This window comes from Ochotona curzoniae, unplaced genomic scaffold (genome assembly GCF_017591425.1).
Source record: "Ochotona curzoniae isolate NIBS_2020 unplaced genomic scaffold, NIBS_Ocur_1.0 contig_2723, whole genome shotgun sequence".
In the NCBI taxonomy this organism is placed as follows: Eukaryota; Metazoa; Chordata; class Mammalia; order Lagomorpha; family Ochotonidae; genus Ochotona; species Ochotona curzoniae.
Window position 1 is genome coordinate 28,336,474 of NW_024465573.1, and position 19,268 is coordinate 28,355,741.

A 19,268-nucleotide genomic window follows, 5' to 3' on the forward strand; every position below is an offset into this window, starting at 1 on the left:
GGCGCCGGCATGGTGGCTCAGGGCTGGGGTTCCATGAAGTCACCTGGGGCTGGCATGGCCTTCTGGAGTGGCAGGCCACTTTGGGGACCAGCTGGTTCTCTTAGACGCCACAGGCAAGAGGGGCTCAGGGCTGTGCCTGCCTGAAGTCTCCTCAAGCCCCTGAGCCTGCATTCTCCTCAGAGAAGTGCACTTTGGGCAGTGCTGGGGATTTCTAACTGCTGCCCAGCTGTGCTGCTCTCAGGAGCGGCTCAGGGCTGTGCCTGCCTGCAGTCCACAAGAGCTGGCATGCTCCTCAGGAGCGGCTGGCACCCTGCTGTCTGGTGGGGTCCTGAGGGCCAGCCCAGCTTTCTGCTGATAGCAGGGGTGGCTCAGGGCTGTGCCTGCCTGAAGTTGCCTCCAGATGGCATGCACTTCAGGCGCAGCTGGCGAATTTGGGGGTCTGCTGAGTGTTTTCGACTTATCTGGCAGGGCTGGCTCAGGGCTGGGCATGCCTGAAGTCACTCACACCTGGAGCCCTCATGTTCCTCAGGGGAAGAAGGGGAGTTTGGGGGGGCCTTCTGAGGTGTTTTAGGTGCTGCAGGAATGGTGGCTCAGGGCTGGGTCTGCCTGAAGTCACCTGGAGCTGGCATGTTCCTCAGGAGCCACCAGTGATTCTGAGTGCCTGGTGGGGTCTGTTAGCCCTCGTCTAGCTGTTTCTGCCACAGGGAGTGTCTCAGGGCAGTGCCAGGCTGGAGTCACCTCAAGAACCTGGAGCCCACATGCTCCTCAGGTCAGCTGGTGACTTTGGGGGCCTGCTGGGGTCTTTTAGTCGCGTCTGACAGAGTTGGTTCAGGCCTGGGCCTGCCGGAAGTCACCTGGGGCACCTCAAGCCTGCATTCTCCTCAGGAGCCCCTGGAGAGTCTGAAGGCCTGCTGGGCTCTTTCAGTCACAGCAGCAGGGCTGGCTCCAGGTTTGGGCCTGCCTGAAGTCACCAGGAACCACTTGGAGTCCGCAATCTCCTCAGGAGCAGCAAAGAGATTTTGGGGGCCACTGGGCACTTTTAGGGGCCACCAGCGGGGCTGGCTCAGGGTTGTTCTGCCAGATTGACCTCTTCATTATTTAGCTCACTTCAAGTTCTCACAGTCCTTAGGTTGTGAAGTGCAGCTAATTGCGGCAGCCAGGAGCCAAAACCACCTAATGCAGTGAGGGACTTCAAAGGTTTATATCCAGTGGGGCTGAACCAGGGCGGGGCTTGGCAGGGACTGAGGGCAGGCCGCCACGGGATTGGTGGCTGGAACTGTCAGTGGTGATTGCCTGAGGATGATTGGCAGGTAGGCGGAGTGAGGGAAAGGGGCGGGGAGACTGGGGTGGGCTTCTGAGATGAAATGGTAGGTTACATCTGATTGGTGGGCTGGTGGATTGGCGCGAATTTGGTGAGCTGAGGAGAGGAGCAGGAAGTGGCGCTGGGCTGAGGGTGGCATGTTCCAGTAACTCCTTACAACCTTGGGCACCTGGAGCCCACAAGCTCCTCAGGAGTGGCAGGTAACTATGCCTGGGCCGTTGGGATCTTTCAGCCCCTGCCCATCTGTAGTCCAGGAGCCTGCGGGGGTGACTGAGGGCTCTGCCTGAGGGAAGTCACCTCAAACACCTCAATCCCCCAACTCCTCATAACCTGTGTGGGACTTAGGGCGCCTGCTGAGGTCTTTTTCCTCTGCCCACTGACATCCTCAGCAGGGGTGGCTTAGGGCTGTGCCAGCCTGAAGTCGGGACAGCAGCTGGATCCCACATGCTCCTCTCAGGAGTAGTAGACTGATTTGGGGGCGTGCTGTGGTGTTTAGGTGTGTCATGCAGGGCTGGCTCAGGGCTGGGCCTGCCTGAAGCTACCTGGAGCACCTGGAGTCGGCATGCTCCTCTGAGGCACCAGGCGAATTTGTGGGCCTGCTGGGGTCTTTTCGGCGCTGCCCTCGGGTGTGGCTCATTGATGGGCCTGTCTGCAGTCACCTGGAGCCCACAAGCTCCTCAGGAACAGTTAGCGACTTTGCAGACATAATAGGGTCTTTTATTCCCCACCTGGCAGGCTTTACCAGCAGGGCTGGTTCAGGGTAGTGCCAGCCTGAAGTTTCCTAGAGCAGCTGGAGCCCACATGCTCTTCAGGAACAGCACGTGACATTGGAGGCCTGCTGGGATCTTTTAGGCAGCACCCATGTGGCGCCTCAGGCAAGGGTGGTTCAAAGCTATTTCTGCGGGAAGTTACCTCAAAAACCTGGAGCCTGTATGCTCCTCTGAACAGAACACAATTTGGGGGGCTGCTGGGGTCTTTCTGCCCCCACCCAGCAAGCTCTGCAGGCATGGGTTCCCATTTCTGTGCCTGCCTGAATTCACCTCTCCTCAGAGACCTCAGGCGACTTTGGTGGCCTGTTAGGTCTTTTACCAGTGAAAGCAAGGGTGACTCAGGACTGCACCTGCCTGAAATCACATGAAGCCAGCACGTTCTTCAGGAGTGGAAAGCAACTTGTGGGCCTCCTAGGTTGTTTTAGCCCATGGCAAGCCGTGTCTGCCAGCAGGGTTGGCTAGCCTTGGGCCTGGCTAAAGTCACCTGGAGTCTGCATGCTCCTCAAGAGTGGCAAGCGACTTTGGGGACCTCCTGGGGTCTTTTAGTCTCATCGACAGTGGTGGCTTAGGGCTGGGCCTGCCTGAAGTCACCTTAAGCACCTGGAGGCCAAATCCACCTCAGAGGCCTCAGGAAACCTTGGGGGCCTGCTGGGGTGTCTACTAGTCACCCAAGGCAGGGGTGTTTCATGGCTGGCCCTGCTTAAATTCACCTTGAGCACATTGAGCCGGCATGCTCCTCAGGGGCCTACAGGTGTCTTTAGGGACCTGCTGGGGTCTTTTAGACGCCACCAGCAGTGATGGCTCAGTGATGGGCCTTGCTTAAGTCACCTCAAGCTGGCATGTTCCTCATGAGCTGCAGGAGACTTTGGGCGCTTGGTGGGGGCTTTTATCCCTGCCCAGCTTGTGCTTCCTGCAGGGGTGGCTCAGGGCTGGACCTGCCTGAAGTTATCTCATGTACCTGGAGTCCACATGCTCCTCAGGAGCTTCAAGCAAATTTGGGGGCCTTTTGAGGTCTGTTAGCCCCTGCCCAGCTGTCTCCTCTGGCAGGGGTGGCTCAGGTGTGGGCCTGCCTGCCTTCAGTCATCACGAGCCAGCCTGCTCCTCAGAAGTGCAAGTGACTTTGGGGGGCTTTCTGGGGTCTTTAGACGTTGTCCAGCTGGCTCCATTAGAAGGGTTGGTTCAGTGCCGTGTCTGCATGAAGTCAACTCTAGCACCTGGAGCCCACATGCTTTTCAGAGGCTGTAGGTGACATTGGGGGCCTGCTGAGGTTTTTTAGGTGCACCGGGCAGAGGTGCCTCAGTCTGGGCCTGCCTGAAGTCACCTGGAGCACCTTGAGCCCACATGCGCCTCTGGAATGAGAGGTGACTTTGAAAGCCTGCTGGGATCTTTTAGTTCATGCCCAGCTGTTGCAGCTGGTGCGGATGTCTCAGGCCTGCCTGAAGTCAACAGTGCATCTGTAGTCTACATGTGCCTCCGGAGCAGCAAGCAAATTTGGCGGCTTGCTGGAGTCTTTTAGGCACTGCTGCTGGTCTGGCTCTGGTCTGGGCCTCCATGAAGTCATCTGGAGCTCTTACGCTCTTCAGGAGCAGGAGGTGACTCTGGGGGCCTGTTGGGGTCTTCTAGCTCCCACCCAGTTGTGCCTCCCGCAGTGGTGGCTCAGGGCTGGTCACTCCTGAAGTCACCTCAAACCCACATGCTCCTCAGAAGTGGTAGGCAACTTTGTTGCACTGCCTGGTCTTTTTAGCCCCCATGCAGCTGGTGTCACCTGCATGGTTGTCTCAGGGCTTAGCCTGCCTAAAGTCACCTTGAGCTTGCATGTTCCTCAGGAGCATTGTGAGACTTCAGGGTCTTCTTGGAGTCCTTTTGCCCCTGCTCAGCTGTCACCAGCAGGGGTGGTTCTGGGCTGGGTGGCCCAGGTACCAACAGCACGTGGTGAAATCCTCAGGCTGCCTGGCAGCAAGGTTCGTGAATGTGGGATTGAGCATTTGCAGGGAGATTGTTAGATTGCATAGGTGAGAAAGAACAATGACTTGTTTATTCATGCCCACGTGAGGAGTTACTGCTGAGAGACATATCTGGAAAAAGCCACTGTAAAGGTGGTAAGGAATGACTCCAGAAGGACTTCCAATGACAAGTTCACTATACTTGTAGGTACCTGAGATGACTGAGACCTGATGGTTTGAAGGGGAGAGACCGGAAGACCTTTAGGACTCAGAACGATGCTCCAACCCACATGGGATTTCCTAGCTGGGCTTGTTAGCATGGAACATTGTTGACCACCACACCGCAGGCCACATGAAAGCTAGGGCAAGGGTCTGTCTGGCAGGGTTAGATCCTGGTACCTGACTGTGAGTGTTGGAACAAAGGATGGGTCTCATTATGCTGGACATGACACCAACCAATACTCAAAAGAACGAGGTCCATAGGTATATCTTGTAGGGGGTATGTGGGTTTAACCCCGTAGAAATAATCAGCTAATCCCACTGGTTAGCTCAAGAGTTGGGGTGGTGATGTTGCAGGATTTTTGACTTGGAGTATGGCAGCAACCTCAAATTCTTGTCTCGCAGGAAAGAAGAATTTTCATGCGGACACAGTTTAGTTTTAACGCAAGATTTATTAGAAAAGCTGAGAAGAGAAGACTCCCGTTCTAGTGACGGGAGGGGGTTTTGAGATAGAAAGGACCCTTACCCCCTGCCATAGTGGCAGGAGGAAAAGTAAAAAAGAACCCTAGTGCTCTGCCATAGTGGCAGGAGGACAAGAAGCAAAACCCGTATTAATGGTGGGGAATGCACCTTTTAAAGGTTTCCCTCAAAGATGTTTCTCCATGAACAAAGAAAATTCCTGGTTTCCATGGTACCTGGCCTTGGGACAAAAGGCCACAGAGGTGCCAGACATAGGACATTCCAGGCCTTAGGCAGATGTGTATTACTTCTTCCTGCTCTCCTTTCAATGATAAAGAGATCGGCCTGAGGCCCTCCCACAATGGCCAGAGGTAGTGGCCAATACTTCAGGTGGGGAATTGATATGCTAATAGCACCCCTGTCCCTTAGAAGAAACGTGCCCTGGTGAATCCAAGACATGGTGGGGAAATTCTCTTTTACTTGGGGACCCAGAATACCCTAACTGCCTACTACCCACACTAACTCCTCTCTCAGTGAGGAGCTAAGCTAGGCATGACCATGAAATCTGCCAACACTCACTGGTACTGGGGCTTGGAACAGGCTGGCCATGCCCAGGCTATAGCATCTACAAGTACACCCTAAACAGGTGTATTATCCAATAGCACATACAAAGGCTGGGACAGGAGGGGGATTCTTGCTAGGTGTGACCTGCTGGCATGTGTGAGATTGAGATCTTAGAGCGAGCCAAGTGGGGGAACATTGGCAACCTCTCCATTGGGTCATAGCTCCAGGCCTGGGTGTCGGGCAAGCTGGGCAAGGTAGTTCTATTTGTCAACAAATATGTGGGCTGGTTTTGGAAGGGGGCAGGCTGGGTAGGGCCGAACAGACCTTAGTCCACTGGCAAGTGCAGAAACCAGGAGTGCAGTTCATGCCAGGCTAGACTGCCATACCTGCTGGTTTGCAAGAGCCAGTGATGGGAGCAGACTGAGTAGGTCCAGGTTGCAGCATCTGCCAGTGAGAGTTGGAACTGGGGGCTGGCCAGGTCAAGCCAGGCTACAACATCCAAAGCAAATGCCAAGACAGGGCATGGCTTCAGCAACCGCAGGCCTGAATGTGAGCTGGATTATGGGAAAGCCAGGCTGGGTCGATTGTTCCTACTTGGTGCATGCATAAACCAAGTGGGTGTGGGTTGGTTGGGCTTTACTGCAGCACCAGCTGGCAGATGCTGGTATTGGGGGCAGATTCTGTTAAGCGGGAACTGCAGAAGTACCTAGAGAGAACAAGATTCGAGATTGTGAGTAGGCCCAGCATGGAAACAGTGGAAAACAGGAAACGTCTCTCTTGACTGTGTCACTCAGTGGATTCTTGGAGAGATTTCATCGTGCTTGGTATGGCAAAATTGACAGAAATTAAGAACTCTTAAACTATCCAAACCACATGAGTAGTGCCCTCAGAGTTGCAAATCAGGGACCCTGGGATGGTTGGGAGATTGGATGTGACTGCTCCCTTTATCTCCCTCTTTCCCCAGATACCGGAAGGAAAAAAGGGAATGTGGAAGTTATGGTCTTACCCGCTTTCCTGTAGTCCTTGAGCCTTTGCACTGTAATCAAGTATGTAAAGATCATCAATCATCCAATAAATAAGTAAAAAAAAAAAAAAAAAAACCCTGAAATACAGGTACTATTGTAAACCGCATTTCATGTTTGTTAAAATGGAAAACAATAGGTAACTTAATCAAATTAGATGGACAGTAGGAGTTAGAATTTGATACCAGGCATGCTAGCTACGCAGTCTATACCTTAAGCTGATATTTATTTTAATGTGATGAGTTGATTGTCAAAATTATGAAGATTTTATTTCCAGCACAGTAAACTGAACTAACAGAGAAGCAATTTACTACAAATAGAAATGATGACAAAAATGTGACCCCAAAAATCTAAGCATTAAGGAAAAACAGGAGAAATTTCTCCCAAGTTGGGAACAAAAAGGTTTAAAACCAAACAAGTATTGCAGCTGGAATTGTGGATTTCCCAGTGAGTTTTTGCTAGAACTGAGTCAAAGCTTTTGAATGGCTGTCCTTTGTGAAAAGATGGCAAGATAATCACCTCCCACCAGAGGAGGCAAACTGTAGGAGGGTGACTGCTTGATTCTGAGTGAAAAAAAAAAAAAAAAAAGAAAGAAAGGAAAAGAGAAAAAAGCATTAGCTACCAGGAGAAACTGGTGCGTTACAGGAATCTCAAAAGGAGTATCATTAAGGTTAAAGTCTGATATTGAACCAGAGAATGCCCAAGGGCATCTGGCCCAAGTAAACAGGAAACCTCTTGTGAAAAAGATGCTTTCAGGTCAGGGATACATGGTCTGCCCTCAGTGAAAACACTTTCCAGGGGAAATAAACTCACAGTAAAGATTACTAATATTATGTTACAAGAGAACCTGAAGGATTCACAACACAAAAAATTCAGACAGTGAAGCAATATGAAAAGTTCCAAAAGCCTTATGTTGAAAATAATTCCAAGGACTGTAGAAAGAAAACAGCATAATGAGGAAACAAGGTACTATGGAAAAGTACAAATGGAGTCGAAAAATGACAAAATTCTATCAGATAAAAACATAGAAAAAAGAAAACACTGAATAATTTAATATTAATATATTTGACACAATTGAAAATATTCAATGAAATGGCAACATTTATATAAAGATAAAAAGCAGTATTAGGAGATGGAGGAAAAAGAAAAAAAAATCTTATTGAAGAAATGTTATGGGGTGTAAGCAAGACCGCAACAGACATGTCTAAATTTTATTAAGGAGTCTTTATTATCCATGCTTAGTGATAATAGAGCACACTACAAATAGCAAATCACAAATCCATATGGCAATCCAACCAATTCATAATCCCTTAAGTGTTAGTTATTGAAAACAGTTTAAGTTCTAGTTCATACAACATCACCATATTACGCGCAGCTAATTCCCGCAACCTGGTTCTTTACCATAAGCTGAAAACACCAGACACAACGAGGTATCTTAGGAGGTTTATTCCAGTGGGGCAGGAACGGGGTAAGGGAGGTGAAGAGGCAAAGAGGAAAAGGGGAAGGGGAAAAGAGGAAGGGAGGCCGAAAGGAGAAGAGCAAGAGAGCTGCACCTAGGGGCCTTTTGTTCTGCAAGGTATGCGGGGCAGGGGTTGGGAGGGATTGAGGGTAGGCCCCAGGTGATTGGTGCCTGAGACTGTCACAGGTGATTGCCTAAGAGTGATTGGTAAATGGGCAGAGTTGGGGATGGGGCTGGAGGGCTGGAGGTGGGATTCTCAGGTGAAATGGCTGATTGGTGGGCAGCTGGACTGGCGTGAATTTTGTGAGCTGCGAGGAAGAGGAAATTGTGCCAGGTCCAGGGTGGGATATTCAAATAACTTCTTACATTAAGTCCATCCATTAAGCTGAAGACCTATGTCTCCGCTTCCCCAACAATATAAGTTATCCTAAGAGACATGCAACAAATAATCTGGACACACTTACAAAGCTGCAGACATTCACCTTTCCCTGCCTTCTCTGCCCACATTCCATCACTGATAGGACTCGCCCCTCCTGGAATTCATGATAGTACACAATCCAGAAATGACATTATTATATCCATTGTCCCATCTAAGCAGTACACAGGGACCATCGTCAGGAGATTGTCTGTCCTGGGTCAGCCAAGAGTTGAGGTGCCAGAGTAATGTAAGCATCTGACCAGAAAGAGAGTGAGTCCCTGCTTCACAAACCTTTTAACAGGGGCTTGTGAGGGGAGTGGTTACACAACAATGCCATACCATCCTCTCTCAGATGATAGGTGAGTCACAGGTGGGCAGGAGCAAATTCCTAGGTGATGGGTGGGAGGAGTGGCTGAGGATGGAATTAACATTTCATTGCTGTTAGGACCCACCTTCAGGACAGAGGGGTGGGGACACAGCCACATTCCATTTGCCCACTGTCAATGGGTGCTGGCTATCACTGGCTGTACCCCATAACAGAGACTTGTTAAAATATATGGTGAATTTAATTTTTCTTATAAAAATGTTGAATATCTACTATTTGTAGATTATTTTTTATTGTTTTGGGAAATATCAACCTAAGGCAGGGGAAGACAAAAAGATAATACTTGTGTTTACTGGTGAGTACATTCTACTGAGGAAAAAAAAGAGAGAAAATAACTTCCATGATTAAAACATACACCATCCCATATAGCAATATTTGCCCAGGCAGGGAAAATACATGGCATCAAATGTGAATAGGAAGCTAGCAATCTGGTGAAATGTAGTAGAGTGGTCAAGAAGCTGTTCAATAAGAATTTATATTGGAGCAAACTCCTGGGAAAGGGAAAGCGAAAGTAATACAAGGACAGTGGGAGTTTCCTAGAGAAAGGGAAATGTGTGAGAGCATGGTTGGTGTATAGAAGGGATAGCCATGAAGTGAGAAGGTTCCAAGTGGACTCAGGATTGGTTAATTATAAGCAATAGGGGATGCTAGTGCTGTGGCATCCCATATGGTTACTGGATTGAGTCCTGGCTGCTCCACATCTGATCCAGCTCTCTGCTAACTTGCCTGGGAAAGCAGTGTAAAATGGCCCAAGGGCTTGGGTCCTAGCACCCACATGGGAGACATGGCAATAAGCACCAAACTGCTGGTTTCTGATCAGCCCAGCTCCTACTGTTGCAGCCAAATGGGGAAGGAACTCTTTTTTTCTCTCTGTCTCTTTGTGGGACTTCTCAAATCAATGTATAACCTTAACAAAAATAAAACAAGGGGAAAAAAGGAATCATAGAAGCAGTGGGTAGTAGGAGCCATGAGGGCCCCTGAGGGTCTGAGAGGCCATGAGTGAAATGGTGAGCTTCCACAGGCTTTGACTAGATGTAACAGGATCTGAAAAATATTTTTGTAATGATTATACTGCTCACTGATTTTAGAACCAGCTGCAGGGAGAAAAAAATGGGGCAAATAGATCAATGAGGTGATTATTGCAACACTGAGATTGAAGGTGATGGTTCAGCAGAAATACAAACAAATGACTCCAGATATATTTCTAAGGTACAGATAAAATATGTCTACAGATTTAATGTAGGTGTTGGAGAAAGGTAGGGTAGCATGACAAAATTTACTGTAAATCTAGTAGGGGTCTTAGAAAGATAAGAAAGAATGAGAAAGAGGCAATTTTCAGAAAGCTTTTGGTAAATGTATTTCTAGTCTACAAAGCAGAAATATTAATCTTTAAGCCAGACAGCATACCAACTCATGATCATATCTGTAAAACAAGGCAGTGACACAACAGAACAACTAAACAAAGGGAAAATCCTTTAAGCCATCTGTCTTCTTTTGTGTCACACAACATTTCAAATAAAAACAGTAAATTATTTAAAAAATAATAGCAAGTGGAGTTATAAATGATGACGCATATTTTAATTATTATGGTATAGAATAATATTTTATCCTTTTAAAGCTATCAAAATGGTATTTCAAAATTATTGAAACTTGACTGAATAATCAAAGAATGAGTATTCAAAATTAGTTAATACTGGAAAGAGAGAGCTATTAAAATGTATGATATCCGTATGTAGTAAATTTTTTTTTTGCTAAATCTGAATTTTGTCAAACCCTTGATTTATGTTAATTTTTCAAAATGTTTTTTCCTTGTAATTTCTCTTACATTCTAAATATGTTTACTTTTTGCCTAACTTCAGACTTGTAATTTTGTGTTGTCTTTCTGAAAGTTCATAGAACTTTTGACAATTACAGAATGCAAACTGTGGAGTATTGATGCTGGGACTTTGGTAGGAAAGAAACAGTTTACTGTTGTTATTATAGCATCATCAGAAATTTATTTCTCCAAATGAAACCATTTGTAGAGTGTTTAAGACAGATCTATCTATCTGACTATCAGCCCATTTGCTATTGGAAAGATAGGCTTACAGAGAGAAGGAGAGACAGAGAGGAAGATCTTCTACCCTCTGCTTCACCACAAAATGGTCTTTGTGACTAGAGCTGAGCCAATTTGAAGCCAGGAACCAGGAGCCACCTTCTGGGTCTCCCGAGGGGATGCAGGGTCCCAACGAATTGACCCAGCCTCTGCTGCTTTCTCAGGCCCTAGCAGGGAGCTGGATCAGAGGGGAAGCAGCCAGGACATGATGCTTCATGGGATGCTGGTGCTTACAGGTAGGGGATTAAGCTGTTGAACCTTTGTGCCACACCCAAAAGAGATTCACTTATTATGTGATAGAATAGCAGATAGAAGCAGATAGTGACAGAGAGAGGAAAAAAGAGAATGAGATGTCTTCAATTCCTAAATGGTCAGTGGGCAGATCTGTGCTAATGTGAAGTCATGAGCCTGGAACTCAGAATCTTCCACGTGGGTGGTAGGAACTCAAGGACTTGGTTCATCATCTGCTATTCCCAAGCTTATTAACAGTGAGCTGGATCACAAGTGGAACGTCTGGGACTCCAACTGGTACTGCAGTATGGAATGCTGGCATTCAAAGAAGAGACCTAGCCCATTGCACTGCAATGTCTAGCCAAGAAGTACACATTCATGTCATAATTTACGTGCTAGAGAAAATGACACATTGGAGAAAATGAAATTGACTACTTACTCAGTTGGGAGCTTCTCATTGCTCTAGGTGATCCAGCAGCATAGAAGTCAACTGCATGCTGATGAATATTATTAAAATATTTCTCTTCCTTCAGGTAGGAGGATAAAGTCCGTTTCAGATCAACTTAGTATTATTACGGTACAGTTTTGTGCTTTGTGATAATGTGTTCTTTAATTCTGGAAAAATAGTTTTAGGTGTCTGGGTTCTGGAGCCTTGAGGTCAGAATGTTGGGAATGACAGGAAGATGCACATCTCTACAGGGGTGTCCGTGTGGGCAAGGAGGGACACCTGGCATGGACTGAAACTTCCTCGCAAGAGAAAGGTGGAAAATGAATGATTTGAGCATTGTTTTAAATTCAGTGAGGTGTACACATCAATTCTTGATCAAGAGTGGTTATGTCATTTCTTAAGTGATCTTCTGTGGCACCAAAGTGAAACACAAATTGCAGAAACAGATTGACTGTGTCAGTCAACCACAAGTGTCAGAGCTGTGCATACAGACGTTGAAGTTATTTAAGGCGTTGACGGCTCGCCTCTGCTGTCATAAGGACTGAACTTACACTTTTTTTTTTTCTTTCTCAGTCATAGAATTGTTTGTATATACTAAGGCCATCCATTTATGTTCATTAATTTTAAACTCTGTTACCCAGCCAAACTCTCATATGAATTCCAATAGCATCTTTATTAGGTCTTTTGGTTCTATGTATAGAATCATATTGTCTGCAAACAGGGATAATTTAACTTCCTCATTTCCATTTTGAAGTCCATTAATTTCTTCTTTTTGCCTGATAGTTCTAATGAGGACTTCCAATATTATGTTTAATAGCAGTGGTAAAAGTGGACATCCTTGTCTAGTTCCAGGTCTTAGTGGGAAAACATCCGGTCTTTCCCTATACAGATTGAAATGTTTGGTAAAATTCAGCAACACAGCCATTTAGTCTCAGGCTTTTCTTTGATGGAAGGGCTTTAATTACTGGTTCAATCTCTGTTCTGATTACAGGTCTATTTAGATTATTTTATTATCTCACGATTCAGTTTTGATAAATAATGTGTGTCTAGAAATGTATACATTCCCTCTAGGTCTCCTGATTTGTTGTTTTATAGTAGCTTATAATAGTTTCTGATTATTCTATGTATATCCAAGATATCTGTTGTTATATTTCCTTTTTCCTATATTATTATATTGATTTGTATCTTCTCCCTTTTTTGTTGATTAGTTGGGCTAGTAGGGATTCTATTTTATTGATTTTCTCTAAGAACTAGCTCTTGATTCATTAATCTTATGTATTGTTCTTTTGGTCTCTATTTGGTTTATTTTGATTATTTCTATTTTTTTGTGGTAGTTTTGGGACAATTAGGCTTTTTTTACAAGCTCCTTCAGATGTATAGTTAGCACATGGGTGCATTTCTAGTTTCTTGCCTTAAGGCACTGTTTGCAGTGAAAATTTCTATTTACACTGCCTTAGCTGTGTCCCACAAGTTTTGATATGTCGCATTGATGCCTTCATTCACTTCAAAGAACTTTTAAATTTCCTCTTTGATTTCTTTTAGCAGCCATGTTGTTCAGTTTCCATGCATTTGCCTATTTTCTTGAAGTATTTTGAATTGCTGGTCTCATTTTACACCATGATGGCCCTGCACATTACCACCTGGTTGAAATTCACATTGATCTCATCACATAACTTCTCTGCCTAATAATGCTCATTTTAGTCACAGGGTGGGAATTTGGGGGGTGGGGATGGAATGTAAATCCCAGACCCTGTGGAATTGTAGCATAACATTCAAAATTAAAAAAAATAATGCTCTTTTTTCTTATTCTTTCTCAGGACTTAAACTTTTTATTAGGATGAGCATAATGAATTTCAAATTCATTCCCTTGCTTCCACTCCTTTTTTATTTAGTCCATTGTTATCTGCAACCTTATTAAGCTCTTTGTTTCAATTCTGTGAATCCAGGGTTCCCAGAAAACTCTCCTGTGGTTTCATACTGTGTAGTAAATGACTAACTAAGCTAGATTAGGGTGTTTAAGCTGTGTGCATTCTAAAGAAAGGAATGGGACCCTTAAGAGCTCCTTCAATATATTCTTCAAGTTCTTGAAATATCCTGCTTCATAAAGACATATTTGTATAATTGTGGGTCATGAGATGCACCAGATGGTCTGTGCTAGCCACCTGATTCATTGTGACTGCCTACAGGCGTGCTTTATCAGTTGAATCTCTGTAGGAGCCAGGGACTGAGTAACATGTGTAGTCACTCATGCTTACATGAATAATACTCCATAGAGACTGTGGCACTTAAGATTTGTGTGAGCCTTCTCAGGTGGCAATATTCCATCTTTGTTATTACACACTATTGGTGGCAGAACTAAGTGTTTTCTGCTGGGATTGTACTGGGGTAAGACACCAGAAGATGTTCTAGGACCCTGCTTGATGAACTTCATGCCTTTTTTTGATTTTAATCTGTATTCTTTATGATTACCAACTGATATCATGACTATAACAACCTCTCTGAATTCTATGGGTTCTTCAGCAAATTATGGGACATCGGGATGGTTTGAGGATGATTTGACTATTACTCCCTCCAGACACCAGACTCTTCAGGAAAAAGCTATAGTTTACTTTTTCCATACCAGTTCCAGTCTTTCGATGCCCAGTTATTTGTATATCCTCTTTCTTCTTCAACAGAATAGAAATGTTTGTGAGCGAAGACTGATGAATCAAAAGATAGTCTATTTTAAGACATACGTTGCTATTCTTCATTCTTAAGACTTTTCTTATGTTATTGCAATATGTTGACTGATGGGCCTTTGGTTATTTGTAGATCAGTTTAATATAAATGCAGAGTGTCCTGGAAGGATTCTGAAGCCTCTAACGATTCCTCTTCAATATTTTGTTTCTAAGATCTCTTCTAGATTGCCATTTTGTACAACTTATCATCTGAATTTTGTTCAGGTAACTTCCAGCTATTTTGCCTTTTAGATTAGCAAGCACATCTCTCTGATATACCATGGGAAATTTTGGCATTCTCTTCTCAGATCCTTACATGTAACTTCTTTTAAATGCCAGAAGCATTAGGCAATTTGAGGAAGTTACATTCCCAGGCCTGGCAGCCTCAGTGGTTATGCAAATCTATGTCTGTGTGCACTATTCCCCTGTGCAACAGAATGCACACATACTTTGCAGCATAGATTCTTCCTGGTGAAGGAAATCTTAAGTAGTCTCCTTACAAATATGAATAATTGAGTGGTGCAAATTTTCAGATTTTATTAAAATACATCTTCACAAGATGTGCAATTTTCTTTTATAGGGAGTCCCAATTGCTGTAAACAAGATATAGCAATAATGTATTAAAAGCAAATAAGTGAATAATTTACAATTGTAAGTAGCAGAGTCTGAAAACATGCAGGTACCCACTAGAAACTCTCCGAGGTTCTATATAAAGAAACTGCATAAATTATCAATTGCTTTGTGGAATCACATTCATGATATTACAAAGCATAAAAGATAAAAGTGGTGAGTTGGCCTCCATTGCTGAGATCTGGGATAAAATAGAATGATTCTCTTGTGGCACCTGTATTTTAGTTAAGGCTGGGAACAGCTTTTCATTGTATGAGGACAACCTTGATTTACCGAGAGCAGTCACAGATCAGGTGAATTTGGAAGCAGTCAGCTGGAAATACTATTGGTTTTAATGGCACGGTAGACCTAAGTGTGGATTTCAGAAGCCTAACCTTGGAATTTAGAATAACAAGCCTTTTAATCTCCACCATAGAGGGCCACTTCCATGAGATCCATTTGTCTTGCCTATTTGCACATATTGGGAAGTAAAAATATTGTTCTTCCTCAGTGTTTCACCTGAAGATTTGATATGTGTGTGGCAGTTTTGTTTTTGGGAATTGGAAAATCTAGTTTTCTTAATTTTTTAAGTACTGGATCAAATTGCAATATTTCACATGCATACATAATATATTGTGAGCAAATTAAAATATTATATTTTTATCACCTCAAGTATTTATCATTTATCCATGGGAGGGATTAATTAAAATGTTCCCTGCTAGTTATTTTGAAATATATACAATTATATGTTAACTATAGTTACCCTACTGCACTTCAGAATGTTCAAAGTGACTACTCTTAATCAACCACAGTCCAGCACCTGTTACCTATCATCTATCGATTCTAGTCTTGACACTGAACTCTATCATTTATATCTACACATGATCTGAAACGAGTAATCAAACTATTGAACCTTGGTCTCCTCATCAATAAAATGGGTATAATATCTGGTCTGTTGTTTCTGAGCAGTATAGTGAGATGAGAACCAGCTATAACAAATGGGTATGGAATACTGTTAGATATTAAGCTATTTATGAAGATGATGAATGTCTACTATGCTTTATTTAGTCATTTATTTATTTAAAATTTTAACTTTAGATGATGCTTACATAGATGACTAAGGTAGGCAGGAACAAGGATTAGGGAAAAGTGGGTGAAACCATTCTTTCCAAATATTTATTTCTTTTCCTGTATCTGGGCCCAGGGATGGGGTTCAGCTCCCGAATATCAACCCAGGGTTTCTATGTGGTGCGCACTCTGAGGGTTCTGCTAAGGTGATTTTGATAGTTTTGAAATGCTGCTGATCTTGCCAATCCAAGGATGAGAAAATCCTTCCAAGGTCAATGGCTGACATTGTCCACCTTAGAGTCTCCATTAACCCAGATATTTGCTGTCATTGTTTGGTTGGGATAGTTGTCCAATTTGTTCTAGACTCGTTCCTCCACTAAGATACTAGATGGCCTCTGTAGGCCCCAATGGGCTGCCATATTCTCTATATGGATCTGAGCCAGCCATCCATTACTCCATCTTTTCCACTGAGGAGGATGAGTTTTCAAAGGTGCTCCCAAGGTCCTGGGTTTGGTGACTGGGGCCCCGCTGAAGCCCCCTATTCATAGGAATCATGGGCCTGGCACCTACTGTGCAGGTGCACCCCAGGACTCGGGCCAGGCAACCTGGACCCTGCCAGACTCCTAACCCCTGGGGCTCATAGATTTGGTACCCACTGCCCCTGGACTAACATGACTAGCTTCACCTCAGCATCTAGCAGGAGATGCTTCAGTCTGGCTTGATCCAGCCTGCCCCCAGTTCTAGTTCCTGCTAATTGGTGCTATAGACTAGCCAGGTCCAGCCAGCCAGCCCCCATTCTTGGCCCTAAGGTGAACTGGCAGGTGTTGCAGCCTGACTCTGCCCTTCCTGCACCCTGTCCTGGTTCTCAGATCTGCCAGTGGATGTTATGAATTGGCCAGCCTGGCCCATCCCCAGACATGACCAACATGTATACTGGCAGGCACTATAGCCTGGCCTGATTTGGGCTGCTCTTTGCCTTGGTTCTTGCCCTCAACTGCAGGGAATGCATCCTAACAAGAGTTCCCCAAGCTTCTCTATCAGGTCATCTCTCAGTGGCAGATCTTGTGTAAACTGGTGGGTGTTTGGCCCAGGTTATGTTTGTCTACCTACCTCTTTGTTCTGGCGGGAAGAATGGCTTTGTGCAATCGGCACATACCCAATCTGTTTCTTGCTATTGGATGTTGCAGCGCAGCCACACCTGATCTATGCCCAGACATAGCTCTCAAGTGATTCAGCAGGAGTAAAGACCTAACGCAGGTGGTTCTACATCCATACTGATTCTCAGGAGTACCAGTGAGTGCTGGAGTCTAGCCCAGTCTGCTGCTACCCAGATGAAGTCAGCACCCATGGAGAGGGAAGCTATAGCCATGTCTAGCCCATCCACTACCACCATTCTGGCTTTCATACTCACCAGTGGGAACCCCGATCTAGGTGGGTGTCCCCTTGACTCCCCAACCAGGCCTGTTTCCATTCACATCTCTTGTGCATGTCACTGGAGATTGCTGTTCCACACGGGTGAGCCCAGTTACTCCTCCAACAGATTCTGTCTCTAGATTTATTCATTCACATGTTGGTTAGTGTCATGGCCCAGCCTCACATTACCCATTTTCTGTTTCAGCTCTCACTGGTGGGCTCCATTACACCTAGCCCTAAAAGTTCAGTGACCTTATCCATAAAATACCCTCAGAAGTCGTTTCTCATCTGGACATGAACTCTCAGGTTCCTGCTTGTCTCTACTTGTGCCATTCCCCAGACCAAATATAAACCAATACCCCCAAGCCCCGAGAGCACACAACTTGGTGGCCAGAGGGCTTTGCCTGCAGCCATTGATTCCCTGGCTGCCCAGTTGGGTTTTAAGCTGCCCAGCTGGCCATAGACATGTCTGCACCTGGAGGACCTAGATTGTGCTGCTCTGAGTCCCCTATATTTTATTTTTAAGACATCAGCAATGCATTCACTCCCAGATAATACAGAAGAATGCATGGCCATGATACAAATGTGTCAGCAATATATCTGAATCATTTCCACCATTGTGTAAACCACTAAGTTTGTGTTACCTACAGACAGGGACTATGCCTTAAAACCAGAGGCATCTGCATGGAAACTCGCCACAGACTGAGGGAAGTGGAGAAAAAAAAATCTTAGCAGGATTCTGGTTCATAGAGCTCAGGTAGCATTTAACATGAAGTTCTTAAAGAGTATTTTCCAAGAGAATTTGGGTTACATGGGCTCAACCCAAGTATTTTGTTTTTCTATTTATAACTCAAATAACACTGGTTTTGACAGATCAAAGCTGGGAAGAAATAACAGCTCTGAGACCAAAGAGAAGGTAGTTTTCCTGATTGGAAGTATCACATATGTGTTAGGAAATAAAAAGTTGAAAAAAACTATGGCTTCTTCAAGAAATTACTAGTTTATTAAAAACAAATATGCAATCTAAAAAGATAATCAATGTAAACAATGCAGAGGATGAGTGATGGAATATGGAAAATGGTGGGTTAAATAAAATGGGGTTTGGTGTTGAGTTGGGGGAGATGCTAGACAGGACTAATGGGGGAGACACTTTGGAGGAAAATTGTACTAAAGATAATCCCAGATATCCAGCACAACTAGGGGCGTCTGGAATTCCTTGAGTATGGCTTTCCGATGCTTTTGCAAAAATGGTTAGGGGAACACAGTAGTCATGAGAGAGACCAAGGTGAATACATCTCCTTAATCGCAGAGAGGAAGCATTTCAGGCAAGGCCTGTCAGAAAACAAACTCCCTGCCCTACCAGGGGCAGAGCCAGAGAGTTATATGAATGATCTTTCCAGGAACATTATCAATGAAAACTTTTGTTGTCTTGGCATTCTGAAAATCTGTTTTCTGATTTCTTAGGTCAACACTCCTTTGGCCATCTTGTGCTGCACACGGTTTTTAATAGTAGTGCATCATTCGTGAACGAATATGAAATGTTTCTGTGTATGCAAGTGTTTGTGTGTACATGTGAATATCTGTGTATGGTTAGGGTGACACAGGCAGTGGTGTTTAGAGAAGTTCATTTGCAGATTAAATACTAATGTTATATTGCCTGTGGCAGTAAGCTCTAAAGAATAGAATTGTGTTCAAGGGAAGCATTGTCTATGTCTCCACTGAGTTTATTCTCTAAGCCCCGTACTACATTTTAAGGGATAGAGCATATAAGGAATTATTTCATTGTTTTCACAGTATTTTGGCAATTGTGGGGTGGGCTAAGCTAAGCTACATTTCCTAGAAAACAAAAAACAAACAACACTTCTTTGCAATGAGATAGAGCATTATGAATTTAGGTTAAGTCATAAATGTGATCAGCACAGCAAGCTACACCAAGATGCATAGTAATTGAGGCCACAGGGAAAGCTTAAAATGCCATTGATTTATTGTGCACAGAGGCATCTCAAGCCTCTGATATGATAAGAAAGCACAGGCATGCTGTAAGATGATGAGAGAAATCATAATGGTTGGGAAGTCAGGCACCCCTCAGAGGCTGCTTTCTGAACCCGTGCAGCTGCTTAGTGTTAG